The sequence below is a fragment of the Cucurbita pepo genome, unplaced genomic scaffold, assembly GCF_002806865.2.
Source record: "Cucurbita pepo subsp. pepo cultivar mu-cu-16 unplaced genomic scaffold, ASM280686v2 Cp4.1_scaffold000165, whole genome shotgun sequence".
NCBI classification, from domain to species: domain Eukaryota; kingdom Viridiplantae; phylum Streptophyta; class Magnoliopsida; order Cucurbitales; family Cucurbitaceae; genus Cucurbita; species Cucurbita pepo.
The window spans coordinates 9,541-20,229 of NW_019646445.1; the positions used below are offsets into that span (position 1 = coordinate 9,541).

The 10,689-nt window shown below is 41.7% G+C and overlaps 9 non-coding genes across 9 annotated transcripts; all 9 read left to right on the forward strand.

Moving 5' to 3' along the window:
• Positions 1 to 1,253: 1,253 nt before the first annotated feature.
• On the forward strand, positions 1,254 to 1,325 carry TRNAD-GUC. Its single transcript has one exon. It is a non-coding gene; the product is annotated as a tRNA-Asp (tRNA).
• Positions 1,326 to 2,266: 941 nt separating this feature from the next.
• Positions 2,267 to 2,338, forward strand: TRNAD-GUC. The gene has a single exon. It is a non-coding gene; the product is annotated as a tRNA-Asp (tRNA).
• A 938-nt stretch (positions 2,339 to 3,276) lies between these two features.
• On the forward strand, positions 3,277 to 3,348 carry TRNAD-GUC. Its single transcript has one exon. It is a non-coding gene; the product is annotated as a tRNA-Asp (tRNA).
• Positions 3,349 to 4,289: 941 nt separating this feature from the next.
• TRNAD-GUC lies at positions 4,290 to 4,361 on the forward strand. Its single transcript has one exon. It is a non-coding gene; the product is annotated as a tRNA-Asp (tRNA).
• A 941-nt stretch (positions 4,362 to 5,302) lies between these two features.
• Positions 5,303 to 5,374, forward strand: TRNAD-GUC. The gene has a single exon. It is a non-coding gene; the product is annotated as a tRNA-Asp (tRNA).
• Positions 5,375 to 6,314: 940 nt separating this feature from the next.
• TRNAD-GUC lies at positions 6,315 to 6,386 on the forward strand. Its single transcript has one exon. It is a non-coding gene; the product is annotated as a tRNA-Asp (tRNA).
• An 835-nt stretch (positions 6,387 to 7,221) lies between these two features.
• On the forward strand, positions 7,222 to 7,293 carry TRNAD-GUC. The gene has a single exon. It is a non-coding gene; the product is annotated as a tRNA-Asp (tRNA).
• Positions 7,294 to 9,163: 1,870 nt separating this feature from the next.
• On the forward strand, positions 9,164 to 9,235 carry TRNAD-GUC. The gene has a single exon. It is a non-coding gene; the product is annotated as a tRNA-Asp (tRNA).
• Positions 9,236 to 10,096: 861 nt separating this feature from the next.
• On the forward strand, positions 10,097 to 10,168 carry TRNAD-GUC. Its single transcript has one exon. It is a non-coding gene; the product is annotated as a tRNA-Asp (tRNA).
• The last annotated feature ends 521 nt before the right edge of the window (positions 10,169 to 10,689 follow it).

Below are 10,689 nucleotides of genomic sequence, written 5' to 3' on the forward strand. Positions count from 1 at the left end.
GGATGATTTGGGTTTGTTCCCCAACAACGAAATTCGGAATTGGATTCCTTTTTCTCTCGTGTGTGTTAGCGAATAATATATATTTTTCAGAGGTCGATGCAATACAGTAGTGAGTATTCCGGCTTGTCACTCGCGAGACCTGAGTTTGAACCCCGACAATAATAAGTTTAATTTTCTTTTGACAATTTTCACCGGATTTGAAACTGGATTGCTTGTTCCGAATCTTCGACTGATAAAATCTAGAGCGTTAACGACGGATCACTCTTTCTAAAGACGATTGGTAAAATCTGGAGCGTTAACAAACAACTTATCTTCCATGAGTCGTTGTAGTATAGTGGTGAGTATTCCTGGCTGTCACGCAGGTGACCCGGGTTCGATCCATGGCAACTGCTCGATTTTCATTTTATTTTCCGTAGTTTTGACGGAATTCGAAATTGGACAGCGGTGAGCCTGTCATGCCGGCAGTTTGGGTTCGATCCCCAACCACGGTAGTTGAACGAAAGTCGGAACTTGATTGCTGTTCCTAGCCTAAAAAATGGTTTATGAAATCTCGTGTGTTAACAAATAATATGTGTTCAGAGGTCGTTGCAGTCGTACAGTGGTGAGTATTTCCGCTTGTCGCTCGAGTTATCATGTTCCAGAGGTCGTTGCGTTACAAGGGTGAGCATGCCTGCTTGTCGCTCGAGTGACCCGACTTTAATCCCCGACAACAACAAGTTTAATCTTGTTTTGACAATTTTAATCGGATTCAAAATTGGATTACTCTCTGTAACGGCGATTGATGAAATCTGGTGTGTTAACAAATATTATAATTTTTCGAAAGTCGTCGTTGTAGAGTGGTGAGTACTCCCGCGAGTTTGATCCCCCGCAGCGACGATTTTAATTTTCTTTTGGTTAGTTTTAATTGAATTCGAAATTCGGCAGTGCTGAACCAGATGATTTGGGTTTGTTCCCCAAGAACGAAATTCGGAATTGGATTCCTTTTTCTCTCGTGTGTGTTAGCGAATAATATATATTTTTCAGAGGTCGATGCAATACAGTAGTGAGTATTCCGGCTTGTCACTCGCGAGACCTGAGTTTGAACCCCGACAATAATAAGTTTAATTTTCTTTTGACAATTTTCACCGGATTTGAAACTGGATTGCTTGTTCCGAATCTTCGACTGATAAAATCTAGAGCGTTAACGACGGATCACTCTTTCTAAAGACGATTGGTAAAATCTGGAGCGTTAACAAACAACTTATCTTTTATGAGTCGTTGTAGTATAGTGGTGAGTATTCCTGCCTGTCACGCAGGTGACCCGGGTTCGATCCCCGGCAACGGCGCGATTTTCATTTTGTTTTCCGTAGTTTTGACGGAATTCGAAATTGGACAGCGGTGAACCTGGGTTCGGTCCCCGGCAACGGCGATTTTAATTTTATTTCCGTAGTTTTGACCGAACTCGAAATTGGACAGCGGTGAACCTGTCATGCCGGCAGTTTGGGTTCGATCCCCAACCACGGTAGTTGGACGAAAGTCGGAACTGGATTGCTGTTCCTAGCCTAAAAAATGGTTTATGAAATCTCGTGTGTTAACAAATAATATGTGTTCAGAGGTCGTTGCAGTGGTACAGTGGTGAGTATTTCCGCTTGTCGCTCGAGTTATTATGTTCCAGAGGTCGTTGCAGTACAAGGGTGAGCATTCCTGCTTGTCGCTCGAGTGACCCGACTTTGATCCCCGACAATAACAAGTTTAATCTTGTTTTGACAATTTTAATCGGATTCAAAATTGGATTACTCTCTGTAACGGCGATTGATGAAATCTGGTGTGTTAACAAATATTATAATTTTTCGAAAGTCGTCGTTGTAGAGTGGTGAGTACTCCCGCGAGTTTGATCCCCCGCAGCGACGGTTTTAATTTTCTTTTGGTTAGTTTTAATTGAATTCGAAATTCGGCAGTGGTGAACCGGATGATTTGGGTTTGTTCCCCAACAACGAAATTCGGAATTGGATTCCTTTTTCTCTCGTGTGTGTTAGCGAATAATATATATTTTTCAGAGGTCGATGCAATACAGTAGTGAGTATTCCGGCTTGTCACTCGCGAGACCTGAGTTTGAACCCCGACAATAATAAGTTTAATTTTCTTTTGACAATTTTCACCGGATTTGAAACTGGATTGCTTGTTCCGAATCTTCGACTGATAAAATCTAGAGCGTTAACGACGGATCACTCTTTCTAAAGACGATTGGTAAAATCTGGAGCGTTAACAAACAACTTATCTTTTATGAGTCGTTGTAGTATAGTGGTGAGTATTCCTGCCTGTCACGCAGGTGACCCGGGTTCGATCCCCGGCAACGGCGCGATTTTCATTTTGTTTTCCGTAGTTTTGACGGAATTCGAAATTGGACAGCGGTGAACCTGGGTTCGGTCCCCGGCAACGGCGATTTTAATTTTATTTCCGTAGTTTTGACCGAACTCGAAATTGGACAGCGGTGAACCTGTCATGCCGGCAGTTTGGGTTCGATCCCCAACCACGGTAGTTGGACGAAAGTCGGAACTGGATTGCTGTTCCTAGCCTAAAAAATGGTTTATGAAATCTCGTGTATTAACAAATATTATGTGTTTAGAGGTCGTTGCAGTACAAGGGTGAGCATTCCTGCTTGTCGCTCGAGTGACCCGACTTTGATCCCCGACAATAACAAGTTTAATCTTGTTTTGACAATTTTAATCGGATTCAAAATTGGATTACTCTCTGTAACGGCGATTGATGAAATCTGGTGTGTTAACAAATATTATAATTNTTGAATACTCTCTACAACGGCGATTGATGAAATCTGGTGTGTTAACAAATATTATAATTTTTCGAAAGTCGTCGTTGTAGAGTGGTGAGTACTCCCGCGAGTTTATTCCCCGCAGCGACGATTTTAATTTTCTTTTGGTTAGTTTTAATTGAATTCGAAATTCGGCAGTGGTGAACCGGATGATTTGGGTTTGTTCCCCAACAACGAAATTCGGAATTGGATTCCTTTTTCTCTCGTGTGTGTTAGCGAATATTATATTGTTTTCAGAGGTCGATGCAATACAGTAGTGTGTCTTCCGGCTTGTCACTCGAGAGACCTGAGTTTGAACCCCGACAATAATAAGTTTAATTTTCTTTCGACAATTTTCACCGGATTTGAAACTGGATTGCTTGTTCCGAATCTTCGACTGATAAAATCTAGAGCGTTAACGACGGATCACTCTTTCTAAAGACGATTGGTAAAATCTGGAGCGTTAACAAACAACTTATCTTTTATGAGTCGTTGTAGTATAGTGGTGAGTATTCCTGCCTGTCACGCAGGTGACCCGGGTTCGATCCTCGACAACGGCGATATTTTCATTTTATTTTCCGTAGTTTTGACGGAATTCGAAATTGGACAGCAGTGAACCTGGGTTCGGTCCCCGGCAACGGCGATCTTAATTATATTTTCGTAGTTTTGACGGAACTCGAAATTGGACAGCAGTGAACCTGTCATGCCGGCAGTTTGGGTTCGATCCCCAACCGCGGTAGTTGGACGAAAGTCGGAACTGGATTGCTGTTCCTAGCCTAAAAAATGGTTTATGAAATCTCGTGTGTTAACAAATAATATGTGTTCAGAGGTCGTTGCAGTGGTACAGTGGTGAGTATTTCCGCTTGTTGCTCGAGTTATTATGTTCCAGAGGTCGTTGCAGTACAAGGGTGAGCATTCCTGCTTGTCGCTCGAGTGACCCGACTTTGATCCCCGACAATAACAAGTTTAATCTTGTTTTGACAATTTTAATCGGATTCAAAATTGGATTACTCTCTGTAACGGCGATTGATGAAATCTGGTGTGTTAACAAATATTATAATTTTTCGAAAGTCGTCGTTGTAGAGTGGTGAGTACTCCCGCGAGTTTGATCCCCCGCAGCGACGGTTTTAATTTTCTTTTGGTTAGTTTTAATTGAATTCGAAATTCGGCAGTGGTGAACCGGATGATTTGGGTTTGTTCCCCAACAACGAAATTCGGAATTGGATTCCTTTTTCTCTCGTGTGTGTTAGCGAATAATATATATTTTTCAGAGGTCGATGCAATACAGTAGTGAGTATTCCGGCTTGTCACTCGCGAGACCTGAGTTTGAACCCCGACAATAATAAGTTTAATTTTCTTTTGACAATTTTCACCGGATTTGAAACTGGATTGCTTGTTCCGAATCTTCGACTGATAAAATCTAGAGCGTTAACGACGGATCACTCTTTCTAAAGATGACAACAACAAGTTTAATCTCGTTTTGACAATTTATCTTTTATGAGTCGTTGTAGTATAGTGGTGAGTATTCCTGCCTGTCACGCAGGTGACCCGGGTTCGATCCCCGGCAACGGCGCGATTTTCATTTTGTTTTCCGTAGTTTTGACGGAATTCGAAATTGGACAGCGGTGAACCTGGGTTCGGTCCCCGGCAACGGCGATTGCGATTTTAATTTTATTTTCGTAGTTTTGAAGAAACTCAATATTAGACAGACCTGTGATGCCGGCAGTTTGGGTTCGATCCCCAACCACGGTAGTTGGACGAAAGTCGGAACTGGATTGCTGTTCCTAGCCTAAAAAATGGTTTATGAAATCTCGTGTGTTAACAAATAATATGTGTTCAGAGGTCGTTGCAGTGGTACAGTGGTGAGTATTTCCGCTTGTCGCTCGAGTTATTATGTTCCAGAGGTCGTTGCAGTACAAGGGTGAGCATTCCTGCTTGTCGCTCGAGTGACCCGACTTTGATCCCCGACAATAACAAGTTTAATCTTGTTTTGACAATTTTAATCGGATTCAAAATTGGATTACTCTCTGTAACGGCGATTGATGAAATCTGGTGTGTTAACAAATATTATAATTTTTCGAAAGTCGTCGTTGTAGAGTGGTGAGTACTCCCGCGAGTTTGATCCCCCGCAGCGACGGTTTTAATTTTCTTTTGGTTAGTTTTAATTGAATTCGAAATTCGGCAGTGGTGAACCGGATGATTTGGGTTTGTTCCCCAACAACGAAATTCGGAATTGGATTCCTTTTTCTCTCGTGTGTGTTAGCGAATAATATATATTTTTCAGAGGTCGATGCAATACAGTAGTGAGTATTCCGGCTTGTCACTCGCGAGACCTGAGTTTGAACCCCGACAATAATAAGTTTAATTTTCTTTTGACAATTTTCACCGGATTTGAAACTGGATTGCTTGTTCCGAATCTTCGACTGATAAAATCTAGAGCGTTAACGACGGATCACTCTTTCTAAAGACGATTGGTAAAATCTGGAGCGTTAACAAACAACTTATCTTTTATGAGTCGTTGTAGTATAGTGGTGAGTATTCCTGCCTGTCACGCAGGTGACCCGGGTTCGATCCCCGGCAACGGCGCGATTTTCATTTTGTTTTCCGTAGTTTTGACGGAATTCGAAATTGGACAGCGGTGAACCTGGGTTCGGTCCCCGGCAACGGCGATTTTAATTTTATTTCCGTAGTTTTGACCGAACTCGAAATTGGACAGCGGTGAACCTGTCATGCCGGCAGTTTGGGTTCGATCCCCAACCACGGTAGTTGGACGAAAGTCGGAACTGGATTGCTGTTCCTAGCCTAAAAAATGGTTTATGAAATCTCGTGTGTTAACAAATAATATGTGTTCAGAGGTCGTTGTAGTGGTACAGTGGTGAGTATTTCCGCTTGTCGCTCGAGTTATTATGTTCCAGAGGTCGTTGCAGTACAAGGGTGAGCATTCCTGCTTGTCGCTCGAGTGACCCGACTTTGATCCCCGACAACAACAAGTTTAATCTTGTTTTGACAATTTTAATCAGATTCAAAATTGGATTACTCTCTGTAACGGCGATTGATGAAATCTAGTGTGTTAACAAATATTATAATTTTTCGAAAGTCGTCGTTGTAGAATGGTGAGTACTCCTGCGAGTTTGATCCCCCGCAGCGAAGATTTTAATTTTTTTTTTTGTTAGTTTTAATTGAATTCGAAATTTGGCAGTGGTGAACTGGATGATTTGGGTTTGTTCCCCAACAACGAAATTCGGAATTGGATTTCTTTTTCTCTCGTGTGTGTTAGCGAATAATATATTTTTCAGAGGTCGATGCAATACAGTAGTGAGTATTCCGGCTTGTCACTCGAGAGACCTGAGTTTGAACCCCGACAATAATAAGTTTAATTTTCTTTTGATAATTTTCACCAGATTAGAAACTTGATTGCTTGTTACGAATCTTCGACTGATAAAATATAGAGCATTAACGACGGATCACTCTTTCTAAAGACGATTGGTAAAATCTTGAGCATTAACAAACAACTTATCTTTTTTGAGTCGTTGTAGTATAGTGGTGAGTATTCATGCCTGTCATGCAGGTGACCCGGGTTCGATCCCCGGCAACGGCGATTTTAATTTTATTTTCGTAGTTTTGACGGAACTCGAAATTGGACAGCGGTGAACTGTCATGCCGGCAGTTTGGGTTCAATCCCCAACCACGGTAGTTGGACGAAAGTCGGAACTAGATTGCTGTTCCTAGCCTAAAAAATGGTTTACAAATAATATGTGTTCAGAGGTCGTTGCAATGGTACAGTGGTGAGTATTTCCGCTTGTCGCTCGAGTTATTATGTTCCAGAGGTCGTTGCAGTACAAGGGTGAGCATTCCTGCTTGTCGCTCGAGTGACCCGACTTTGATCCCCGACAATAACAAGTTTAATCTTGTTTTGACAATTTTAATCGGATTCAAAATTGGATTACTCTCTGTAACGGCGATTGATGAAATCTGGTGTGTTAACAAATATTATAATTTTTCGAAAGTCGTCGTTGTAGAGTGGTGAGTACTCCCGCGAGTTTGATCCCCCGCAGCGACGGTTTTAATTTTCTTTTGGTTAGTTTTAATTGAATTCGAAATTCGGCAGTGGTGAACCGGATGATTTGGGTTTGTTCCCCAACAAAGAAATTCGGAATTGGATTCCTTTTTCTCTCGTGTGTTAGCGAATAATATATTTTTCAGAGGTCGATGCAATACAGTAGTGAGTATTCCGGCTTGTCACTCGAGAGACCTGAGTTTGAACCCCGACAATAATAAGTTTAATTTTCTTTTGACAATTTTCACCGGATTTGAAACTGGATTGCTTGTTCCGAATCTTCGACAGATAAAATATAGAGCGTTAACGACAGATCACTCTTTCTAAAGACGATTGGTAAAATCTGGAGCGTCAACAAACAATTTATCTTTTATGATTCGTTGTAGTATAGTGGTGAGTATTCCTGCCTGTCACGCAGGTGACCCGGGTTCGATCCCCGGCAACGGCGCGATTTTCATTTTGTTTTCCGTAGTTTTGACGGAATTCGAAATTGGACAGCGGTGAACCTGGGTTCGGTCCCCGGCAACGGCGATTTTAATTTTATTTCCGTAGTTTTGACCGAACTCGAAATTGGACAGCGGTGAACCTGTCATGCCGGCAGTTTGGGTTCGATCCCCAACCACGGTAGTTGGACGAAAGTCGGAACTGGATTGCTGTTCCTAGCCTAAAAAATGGTTTATGAAATCTCGTGTGTTAACAAATAATATGTGTTCAGAGGTCGTTGCAGTGGTACAGTGGTGAGTATTTCCGCTTGTCGCTCGAGTTATTATGTTCCAGAGGTCGTTGCAGTACAAGGGTGAGCATTCCTGCTTGTCGCTCGAGTGACCCGACTTTGATCCCCGACAATAACAAGTTTAATCTTGTTTTGACAATTTTAATCGGATTCAAAATTGGATTACTCTCTGTAACGGCGATTGATGAAATCTGGTGTGTTAACAAATATTATAATTTTTCGAAAGTCGTCGTTGTAGAGTGGTGAGTACTCCCGCGAGTTTGATCCCCTGCAGCGACGATTTTAATTTTCTTTTGGTTAGTTTTAATTGGATTCGAAATTCGGAAGTGGTGAACCGGATGATTTGGGTTTGTTCCCCAACAAAGAAATTCGGAATTGGATTCCTTTTTCTCTCGTGTGTTAGCGAATAATATATTTTTCAGAGGTCGATGCAATACAGTAGTGAGTATTCCGGCTTGTCACTCGAGAGACCTGAGTTTGAACCCCGACTATAATAAGTTTAATTTTCTTTTGACAATTTTCACCGGATTTGAAACTGGATTGCTTGTTCCGAATCTTCGACAGATAAAATATAGAGCGTTAACGACAGATCACTCTTTCTAAAGACGATTGGTAAAATCTGGAGCGTCAACAAACAATTTATCTTTTATGATTCGTTGTAGTATAGTGGTGAGTATTCCTGCCTGTCACGCAGGTGACCCGTGTTCAATCCCCGGCAACGTCGCGATTTTCATTTTATTTTCCACAGTTTTGACAAAACTTGAAATTGGAAAGCGGTGAACCTGTCATGCCGGCAGTTTGGGTTCGATCCCCAACCACGGTAGTTGGACGAAAGTCGGAACTGGATTGCTGTTCCTAGCCTAAAAAATGGTTTATGAAATCTCGTGTGTTAACAAATAATATGTGTTCAGAGGTCGTTGCAGTGGTACAGTGGTGAGTATTTCCGCTTGTCGCTCGAGTTATTATGTTCCAGAGGTCGTTGCAGTACAAGGGTGAGCATTCCTGCTTGTCGCTCGAGTGACCCGACTTTGATCCCCGACAATAACAAGTTTAATCTTGTTTTGACAATTTTAATCGGATTCAAAATTGGATTACTCTCTGTAACGGCGATTGATGAAATCTGGTGTGTTAACAAATATTATAATTTTTCGAAAGTCGTCGTTGTAGAGTGGTGAGTACTCCCGCGAGTTTGATCCCCCGCAGCGACGGTTTTAATTTTCTTTTGGTTAGTTTTAATTGAATTCGAAATTCGGCAGTGGTGAACCGGATGATTTGGGTTTGTTCCCCAACAACGAAATTCGGAATTGGATTCCTTTTTCTCTCGTGTGTGTTAGCGAATAATATATATTTTTCAGAGGTCGATGCAATACAGTAGTGAGTATTCCGGCTTGTCACTCGCGAGACCTGAGTTTGAACCCCGACAATAATAAGTTTAATTTTCTTTTGACAATTTTCACCGGATTTGAAACTGGATTGCTTGTTCCGAATCTTCGACTGATAAAATCTAGAGCGTTAACGACGGATCACTCTTTCTAAAGACGATTGGTAAAATCTGGAGCGTTAACAAACAACTTATCTTTTATGAGTCGTTGTAGTATAGTGGTGAGTATTCCTGCCTGTCACGCAGGTGACACGGGTTCGATCCCAGGCAACGACGCGATTTTCATTTTGTTTTCCGTAGTTTTGACGGAACTCGAAATTGGACAGCGGTGAACCTGTCATGCCGGATTTTTGGGTTCGATCCCCAACAACGGTAGTTGGACGAAAGTTGGAACTTGATTGTTGTTCCTAGCCTAAAGAATGGTTTATGAAATCTCGTGTGTTAACAAATAATATGTGTTTAGAGGTCGTTGCAGTGGTACAGTGGTGAGTATTTCCGCTTGTCGCTCGAGTTATTATTTTCCAGAGGTCGCTGCAGTACAAGGGTGAGCATTCCTGCTTGTCGCTCGAGTGACCCGACTTTGATCCCCGACAATAACAAGTTTAATCTTGTTTTGACAATTTTAATCGGATTCAAAATTGGATTACTCTCTGTAACGGCGATTGATGAAATCTGGTGTGTTAACAAATATTATAATTTTTCGAAAGTCGTCGTTGTAGAGTGGTGAGTACTCCCGCGAGTTTGATCCCCCGCAGCGACGGTTTTAATTTTCTTTTGGTTAGTTTTAATTGAATTCGAAATTCGGCAGTGGTGAACCGGATGATTTGGGTTTGTTCCCCAACAACGAAATTCGGAATTGGATTCCTTTTTCTCTCGTGTGTGTTAGCGAATAATATATATTTTTCAGAGGTCGATGCAATACAGTAGTGAGTATTCCGGCTTGTCACTCGCGAGACCTGAGTTTGAACCCCGACAATAATAAGTTTAATTTTCTTTTGACAATTTTCACCGGATTTGAAACTGGATTGCTTGTTCCGAATCTTCGACTGATAAAATCTAGAGCGTTAACGACGGATCACTCTTTCTAAAGACGATTGGTAAAATCTGGAGCGTTAACAAACAACTTATCTTTTATGAGTCGTTGTAGTATAGTGGTGAGTATTCCTGCCTGTCACGCAGGTGACCCGGGTTCGATCCCCGGCAACGGCGCGATTTTCATTTTGTTTTCCGTAGTTTTGACGGAACTCGAAATTGGACAGCGGTGAACCTGTCATGCCGGATTTTTGGGTTCGATCCCCAACAACGGTAGTTGGACGAAAGTTGGAACTTGATTGTTGTTCCTAGCCTAAAAAATGGTTTATGAAATCTCGTGTGTTAACAAATAATATGTGTTCAGAGGTCGTTGCAGTGGTACAGTGGTGAGTATTTCCGCTTGTCGCTCGAGTTATTATTTTCCAGAGGTCGTTGCAGTACAAGGGTGAGCATTCCTGCTTGTCGCTCGAGTGACCCGACTTTGATCCCCGACAATAACAAGTTTAATCTTGTTTTGACAATTTTAATCGGATTCAAAATTGGATTACTCTCTGTAACGGCGATTGATGAAATCTGGTGTGTTAACAAATATTATAATTATTCGAAAGTCGTCGTTGTAGAGTGGTGAGTACTCCCGCGAGTTTGATCCCCCGCAGCGACGGTTTTAATTTTCTTTTAAGTTAGTTTTAATTGGATTC